The 9,100-nt window shown below is 42.4% G+C and overlaps 1 long non-coding RNA gene across 12 annotated transcripts; it reads left to right on the top strand.

Moving 5' to 3' along the window:
* The first annotated feature begins 886 nt into the window (after positions 1 to 886).
* On the top strand, positions 887 to 5,920 carry LOC119317811. Of its 12 annotated transcripts, none has more exons than XR_005153799.1 (11): positions 887 to 1,111; positions 1,204 to 1,320; positions 1,433 to 1,504; positions 1,834 to 2,007; positions 2,487 to 2,727; positions 4,066 to 4,135; positions 4,605 to 4,807; positions 5,069 to 5,163; positions 5,258 to 5,410; positions 5,492 to 5,574; positions 5,657 to 5,920. It is a non-coding gene; the product is annotated as an uncharacterized LOC119317811 (long non-coding RNA). The 12 variants fall into 12 exon arrangements; XR_005153801.1 differs by having other exon boundaries at positions 1,825 to 2,007; XR_005153798.1 differs by having other exon boundaries at positions 1,433 to 1,524.
* Positions 5,921 to 9,100: the final 3,180 nt, after the last annotated feature.

The following is a 9,100-nucleotide window of genomic DNA, read 5'->3' as shown; positions in this document are numbered from 1 at the left end:
TGGGTATCGATCCAAGCAGTGGTTCTGAAGATAACCTGTAAAAAGTTGTTAAATTTTTTACCATTAAAGATCATATCATTTCTGCAGTTTCATATAGCCAAAAATAGTGCACATATCCCTATCCAAATATGTCCCCCAATCTTTAAAACCATGCCATGTAGCCACGTCCCAAATAACATGTTCATGCTAATAAGAGGATTCACGTTGAAGGCTATATGAATAGTACGCCAAAGTAGTTTGGCTAACGGACAATCTAGAAAGAGGTGTTGAATCGTCTCATCATGGTCACAAAAAACAGCATCAGGAACTACTGACCCATCTTCGCTTTACCAAGTTATCTTTTGTTAATATCACCCCCTTGTGCACAAACCACATGAATATTTTAATTCTAAGCAGTACTTTATTCTTTCAGATGTGTAGAGACCTCAGGATTGGCCCAGAATCAAGTAGGTCCAAATACATAGATTCAACCGACAAAATAACGTTCCTAGATAGTTTTCAATGATTGGTATCTGGTTGGTCCGAAAGCTAAACATCCATCAACTTGCGGACAATGCAGCCAAGAGTTCCATCATTCCCTCACCAGAGACCTCCTGAATCGAGAAATAAGGATCCAGACGATCCTCCCGCTTCCTCAGCGATTTGGTATTCCTGGCCGTTGGATCTGGCAGCTTGATGCGATCTGGGCCGTTGGATCCAGCCCTGGAACGACCTCGTCCGTCGGATAAAAAAAAGTTACTATTGCAATGAATAGTTACTCCCGTTTCGTGCCACCGCGCGTAAATAGCCTGCCCCGCCGGGTCCATTTTCGTCATTCCACGCACTGGGGTATAAAAGGCAGTTGCCGCCGCGGTGGAGACCTAGCCGCTTCCTCCCGTCGCGCAACCTTCTCCCGTCCTCCCGCATCCCAGCCCCCGCCTCGTCGCCGCCGCCAACACCGGGTGAGTCCGGCGAGTTCCGGCAGCCCTCGCCGGAGCGCAGCACACCCACGAGCTCCCCTTGTGGTGGTGCTTCCTTCCCTCCGTCCAGATCCGCTCCTCACGGCCGCAAACGCTCGCTCGCGCCACCCCTCCCCGCGGCTAGGGTTTCGGCTGCCTCCAACTCCGGCGCGGTGAGCTCTCCTCTTCCCTTGACTCATGCCCCCTCCTCTCCCCTTCTTCCTTCTCTCCCTGCCCCACTCACTTCTTCGATTCGGTGCAGCAGACACCCTCCTCCATGGACGAGGACAACCACCACGGCCCACACATGGTCGAGCTTGCCATCGTCTGCTCCGGTGCGGTGCTGGGCCAACGATCTCCACCTCCACGGCTGCTAGCTCGGGTAAGCACTCCCATCCCCATGGTCGTTTCACTTTCCAGAGCCTCCTTCTCTTATCTGTTGTGTGTGTTTGTGTGCTCATGAAGCTTCTCTTCTCCATGGACGAACCTCACAGGCAACAGCAAGCCATCTCAAGGGAGGGGATTCTCAAGTCACCCCACGTCCAATCCATGGACGACGTCCACAGGTGCTCAATAAATTGTTGGGGTGAGCTAATGAGTGTTTTTTGCTTGTGGCTTGGTCTATGATTAAGACTGGGAGGGCAATACGTGGCCTACATGAGCTTGTTGGCTTGGGCGTCTGGGCCTGCTATGGCATGGACGATGTCCGTGTCAAGATGAGTGACTGGGTCTGCGATAGATGATTATATTCTTAAAATTTTAACTTCCAACTGGAGTCAGTTTATTATTTAATCTGAAAGTTTGATTCTTCTTCTGAGCTAGATACTCAAATTGTGCAACCATCCATTTACGTGTATACATAGTTTTGAAATCTTACTCTGTACAGTTGAAGTAGATAATAGGACAGGGTGCCATGACGTACAGCAGCTCCTTCCAGAACCAAGTGTGGGATTTTTTCGATGAGGATGATCGCTCGATTCGATCTTCATCAGCTGTATAATTATCCTCTACGCCATCTTTGTCAGAAGCAGGTTGGGGATGATCGCTCGACTCGATCTTCGACCCAAGTGTGAGATTATATCATTTTATATGAAAATATGAATCTAGCCAAAGCATTTCCGTACTTTTGGGGCGAGATCCTGAAAATATGATATCAAGGGGCTGAAATCGTTAATGATATCGATGTACTGGATCAGTAGTCACTGAAAAGTTCTAGATTGGTTCCGTGTTTTACCTAATTAGAAATAACTCCCCCATTTTGATTTCGTCAATTTTTTGGACAGCCCTTAATGTTGTTGTATATATAGTTCATTCGGTGATATTGGAACAACATGATTATGTCCAGAAGAAAAGTAATAATATAGCACAGCCAACAATTGACAGATTAGATTACAGAGCTACTTGCCTTCAAAACTTAGTTTCACTAAAATTCTTTAGTGTTGCAGGATATGCTGTAAGTCTACTAAAGTAAACTGGTTTTGGTTTTACTTCCCATTTGCAGCCTCTTATATCATAGGTATGTGTAGTAAGTCTGTTTTCATATTCCAGAGGCCCATGGGAGTAAGCTCAAGCCGCAGCCGAGTTCAGACTCTTCCTCTCACTTGGTGCTCCATAGGAGGAGCATGGTCTGCTGTGCCTCTCCCACCTCCTCAGCGCTCAGTAAGATGGCCAGTGCCGCTTAGTACCAGGGTGTTGATCACACAATACAGGGTTACCATTTTAATTTGGTCTGGAAATGGAGCTGAACCTATCAAAAGGCTTCGTGTATTGTTGTTTCAGAGATTTCAAGGTATGGTGTTGTTCACATCAAGACTATGCCTTTGTTTTTGAAATGCTGCTAAATTTCTCTATCATGTTACTTTATTGCTATTTATTTCACTAATTACTTCCTGGTACAAATCAGTATAAGATAATTGATTTATCTATTTAGTCACTCCTTACTGTTATTTAAAGTAGATGGATTGTACATGATGGAACCTGAAGTTACTGGGATTATTGGTTTATCAATTTAGTTGGTTCTTACTGTTTTGACAACTATTGACCACCATCTTCATTTTTTATGCCCCTCTTCCACCCAAAAATCCCTTATGAGAATGTATTTCATAAAACGGTAGATATTGTTCTTTTCCTAGCTCATTGGTACTTATAGCCTTATAGGAGACTCATTCTTAAATTGGTTAATAAGACAGCAGATGATAGTCCTTTTGTTACTCTTTAATAATATAGCTGGTTTTGTTTTTCACTTTTTGTTCATGGCAAAGAAGTGTCTGTGTGTGTGCGTGTGTGTTGCCATTGAATCACGATTTAAAGTTTGGGTCCCCTCATGTTGTACAAGTGAATGTTTGTTCTTTCTTTTGAACTAAAAAATCTGAATATATGAGCTGAACCATGCTTCCTACAAACTTGATTATTACCTGCTTGAGAATATCGTTGGGACCGGCACCCCGCGCCAAGGCGCGGTACCAATCTAGCTAGGTACGACCAGGCTACACACATTTGTTCTGTTGGTTAAGCCGGCTCGTTCCCTTCCCTTCATGCAATGCGTGCAAGACCCATTGCCGTCGAATATACATGTGTCTCTTCTGCATTTATCTACAGAGACAACATGCTAAATTCTATGCAAATATATTATTCTGACATGGATCTGCTGGGATTCATTTGCTGCTTCTCTTTTGATTGTTCTCACTAAGATCACCACCGCTTGTGCCTGAATTTCTATCAGTCAGCAGCAACAAACCCTTGTACCAGCACTAAATATTATGCAGTGGGAAAGTGCAGGCCAGTTTCTCTTTTGTAAAGCAAAAAGGTTCAGAGCAGCACACACTTGCTCCTCACCAGTCACATTCGCTCAAGAAACCTTAGCACATATCAGTACATTGGTCCGATTACTTCTGGCACAATATCAGAACATTGGCCAGTTTCTCTTAAAGCAAAAAAGTATTGCCTTGAATTTGATACCCATTTTTTTCTCTAGCTGGGAACTAAAATGTTCTCTAATTAGTGAGTGGTAGCCTGTATGAAGATTCTTCTCTCAGTCATCTAGGTTCCATATCCAGTTATTTATTGTTAATACTTAATACTCTGCTGTTATTGTACATCATTTCTAATCTTTGCATTTATACTGAAGGTACAAAGATGAAATGCTTGATGATGCGCCTTGTATAATATTCGAGGCTGTTTTCCAATGTACCCTTGAGGTAGGAATTACAACCTTGTTTGATTGTTCGGTCTGGCCAGATGATTACTAAAAATTTCGAAGATTATCCTGAGCCTGCCTCAAGTTTTTTTCTTTACTGCATGCTATTGGCACCCATTGCTTCAAGTCTTTAATTCAGCTTTCCAGACAGGTTTATGATGACTTTTTTAATTGCTACTATTAGCTCCTTTGATGTTATCTATTAATACAGAAACCCAAATTACTTCTCTTTAATTTGATGGCCGTTCTTTGCTTGCTCCATCCATTCTATGTTATAAATCGATTGTATCGGCTGCTGCAGCGAAAATGGATTTTATTCTATCAACCCTTGTGATTAACTGACGTCTGAACAATGGTATAAGTGCCACCATCCAGTCAGGATTTACCTACAACACTAACAGTGGAAGCATTATCTTTGTTCAGTTATGTACCTAAGAAAGCTCATGTAGGAATCTGACTTGGATATGTAGGTGCAGTCTCACGCAAATGACGGCCGTCCTGTCGCAGAACGGGTCCTGAATTTGTTTATATATTTTAGATGTACGAGCAGCAGAAGAAAATCTCCCATCCGCTCATTGTTGGTCGTTCAGACTCGGGTCGTCGATGCAAATTGATCAAGTGCCCCCATCTTTAGTTGTTCTGTTTGGTGGTACGTGGATCTGCTGGTGCACTGGTGAGCCACCCGTTCTACTCCACCTTCTCCTTTGATATTCAGTGCAATCCAGGTGTTGCTTTGTGCTCAGTTGATGTGGAATGTGCTTAATGTTTCCCAGTAGAAAGCTTAGTATTGCTATGTGTTGTTCAGCATTGGCTCATGGTAATAAATGGTTCCAGTTTAGGGAGAATTTATCGCTCATTGTTTTTCCAGAGTGAGTTATAATGAATAATAATTGTTCCCTTTGTGAGCGAGCTTATTGTTCTTTTTTATTTGCAGAATGGGGAGCTGATGAACCCGGGGTCTCGACAGCTATACCTCATCTTCCCGGCGGACAACACCTTCCACGAAGATGACATCTCCAACTACTTCAGGTACATCATCGTGCTCGTTCACACACCACAGTCCTACCTCTGCTCTGCCTCGAAGTCTAGCCGGGATTAACCGTGCTCGTCTTCTGAACCGTAGCATCTACGGTCCTTTCCACGATGTACGCATCCCCTACCAGCAGAACCACATGTTTGGGTTCGTCACCTTCGTCTACAAGGAGAAGGGCAAGGTCCCCGGCAAGTTCAGGCAAGCCCAGCTGATGACACCTCCTCCCAAACTAGATGGGTCAAGGTAAAATTGATAAACCTTCCCTCTCTAGGTTTTAGTTGTTGCACATACCAGATCATTAAACTATGCTGAACTGTTGAACAGCAAACAAGCTGGGAAACAATATGTGTGGAATGCTCGCAAAGATCTATTTGGAAAACGCAAGCACGACTGCGAAGAATAAAGAGGTACTTAAAAACAAGTGATGTCTTCACAGTAATATCCATGTACTTTAATATGTGACTTCTCTTTGGCATTGTTGTTCATTAGGTTCAGTTGAATCACCATGGGCGACGCAATGGCCGTCTGCTATATCTCCCAAGATGCCATTAGTTGTGTCCTTTTTGTAATCACAATATGTACCGAGCACTTGTTCTTCTATGCGTATGACTGTATGGACTATTATGCTGGTTATGCAAACTACATGACACTTGTGCTTTCCACAAGTCTTGCTTGCTTTGAAGAAGAAAAAGGAACAAACCTTTGTATGATTCTAATAATTGTTGTTAGTCCTATTTAGATACATGGTGGTAATATCATGCTTTCATTGCCCTTTTTATCGTCCGAATAGCAATTGAGTTACTAATAACTTAACATTACACGTTTGACCAAAACGTTTGGACAGGCACCCTCGCGCCAAGGCGCGTTGCCGATCTAGTTGGATATTAAGGGGGATCGATTGTAGTACAATAGCAACATAGGCTTTCTTGCGTTATACAATATTATAAAAAGTGGGATATTGAATGGCTAAGGGTGTCTCCCCTAACCACACATCTTCCTAGAATCTAGTCGTGTTCCATTACCAATAATGAAATTCACCCTGTGAAAAAATATTTCTTTTATCCTAATTAACCCCTTCCAAAACGGCGAATCATTAGGTCTAGTGGTAACCTGTGCCAAAGTCTTGAAATGTAGGTACTTATCATGCAGAAGTTGTACCCAAGTTCCCTCGGTCTCAATAGATAATCTAAATAACCATTTGCTTAAGAGACACTTATTTTTAACTTCTTAGTTCTTGATCCCTAACCCACCTTGGTCTTTGGGCCAGCAAATGATATCCCAGCTGGCGAATCCGTATTTCTTCTTAACCTCATCAGATTGCCAGAAAAAGCAAGATCGATAGAAATCTAATCTTTTCCGTACCCCTATCGGTACTTCGAAGAATGATAAATAGAAAATCGGCAAACAAGTAAGAACTGAGTTTATCAACACAAGCCGACCTCCATAAAACATAAGCTTTCCTTTCCAGCAACTTTGTGTTTCTTCAAATCGATCTTCAATACACTTCCACTCCCTATTCGATAATCTGCGGTGGTGAACTGGAATCCCTAAGAAACTGAACAGTAGGGACCCCATTTCACATCCAAACAATTGTCTGCAAGCATCATGTTCCTCTTTGGCTCTCCCAAAGCAGATCTACTCAAAAAATTTCAAATTGACTTTAAGTCCCGACAATTGTTCGAACAAGCAAAGTACTGGCTTCATATTACTAGCCTTTGCGAGATTATGTTCCATGAAAAGAATTGTGTCATTCGTGTATTGTAGTATGGACACTCCCACATCCACAAGACACGGAACAATTCTCTATCATCCTGCCCCAGTATGGACTCAAGAAGGCCGCACCACCTAATTTCAATACCCAAGCGAGAAGGGGGAAGAACGAAAAGCTTTGTCAAGCATCCACATTGATGTATCTTTAGACCTTTCAGATTTGGCAGGAGTTGATCCCTCCCTCAAGTACAACATAACCTTTAACCCAGATGGGGCCAACTAGCTTGCTGCAACTATAAATGTATAAACTATTCAATGATAGCAATCTTCGGAACTCTTCTTCGGGCCAGTAGATGAGTGTATCACAACTGTTGATCACTAATTCCACGAGCTGTCCAAAATATTTCTAGACCCCCAACTATTGGCTGCAAAGGACTTGAGTGGAACAAGAAGCTGCAACCAAAAGACATTAGTGTAAAAAGGGATACTTCAGGATCCTGGTCAAGCTCCAGTTCTTGCGTTGCTTCTGTATCACTGACACACAACCATAAGTCAGATAAACAAGACTTGTGCTTGGATTCAAATATTGACAAGGAAAGTTGTCTTGTCTTCCTCTACGTCAATAACTTTGAGTTTTGGTGCTTCAGGTAGAGTTGTTTGCCTTGGGCAGTAGTCAATGTAAACATTCTCAAGTAGAGGAAATATTAATTCTTCTCCTTCTGTTGCCACCCATCTCTCCAAAATCTCTATTTGTTCTAATCTGAGGTGTTTTAATGCTAGAAATGTTGCAGTCAAACTGTCCCTGCATAGGCTTTGCAGATTATCAGACTTTACCAAAACAAGAACTTCAAGGGCCTTAAATCGACCAATTGGGGAAATTCCTCACACATTGTACAACCAGTTTGGTCAAATGCTGCAGTAAAGTAAGATCTTTCACCCATTTTGGGAAGCCAGAACCTCTATAGGAGTGTATTCTTAGCGACTCCAGCGCGGCAAGAGGATTAAGAGTATGAAGCACATCTTTGTGCTTTAGCATCTTGTTCAGTTACAAACTGAAGACCGTATAGTTTTATTTCACCACCAAGATTTATATCCGTAGTCCTCCGATAGTACTACAATAAGGACTAAAACCCACCACAAAGTATGTTAGAGTCTGTAGATAAGTGAGTTGCCCGAGGTCTGGAGACAAGCACTTCAATGATGTGCATCCATTTCTATATAGGTCGCAAAGCTTTCTCATATACTTCATATCCTTTGGAAGTCGACCAAGATTCCGGCAACTAGTAAGGGTCCGATAGATTATACAATGTGCTTATTTCATTGAGAAGTCCGCTCATATACCAGCTCCTTGAGAGGTCAAGATACCTCAGGTATTGCCTCTGTCGGAGTGCCTAGCTTTGTCCATTTACACTCTTCAAAAAGTTGCAGTGCTCGCAGATGATTGTGCTTCATCAAATGTGGTGTCGAGCCACAAGTGAAGCTATATGTATGCAATAGTGTCTGAAGGGCGGGAGGGTGTTTCTTTAGATAATTATCCAAAAGAGTTCAGACATAGTCAGATGATGAGAACAAGTGGCGAGTAGGTCCTGCTGACAACAACTCCATTTGATCAGGCTTATCGACTGTGTTAAGACAATATTTCCCTATAACAGATGAGGGAATGTCATGTATAAGATGATTTATCTTGCATACTGTTCTTGAACGGATCGCCCCCCAAAATGCGTCAAGGGGGTTTGCGTGACCTCTTGAAAGAATGACCTCAGTTAGCTTGTTAAAAAATTCTCTGCCTACCTTTTGAAAATGCCCACCTTGCACCAATGATATGAAATCATGTTCCATCCATAACGGGATTAAAATCTCCACATCAATCTTGTAATTTTTGGAAATACTGCACAACAGGCAAAGCATTGTTTTTAAGTTTGATGACAAATCATCATAGCTGAGTTTGAGTATTGCAAAATTTCTTGTCTTCTCATTGCCATCGATGCTTCTGGTTAGTATGTTCTTCCATTATTTCATGGTAGTCTTGTTACACAACATAGATCCAAAGACTTTGGCAGCTAAAGGGAAGCCCCACATCTATCCAGAATCATTTCAACCAGTGGCGGAGCTAGCTTGGGATGACTGGGTGGGCGAGTGGAAAAATATGAAGTCTTGGAGGGGGTAAAAGTCAGTATTTTCTTCAAGCTATGCAGTTAAGAAAAAATTTCTTCGCAAAATATC

This window comes from Triticum dicoccoides, chromosome 1B (assembly GCF_002162155.2).
Source record: "Triticum dicoccoides isolate Atlit2015 ecotype Zavitan chromosome 1B, WEW_v2.0, whole genome shotgun sequence".
Taxonomy (NCBI): domain Eukaryota; kingdom Viridiplantae; phylum Streptophyta; class Magnoliopsida; order Poales; family Poaceae; genus Triticum; species Triticum dicoccoides.
Note: the sequence above shows the minus strand (reverse complement) of the source record. Positions and strands in the feature narration are given on the sequence as shown.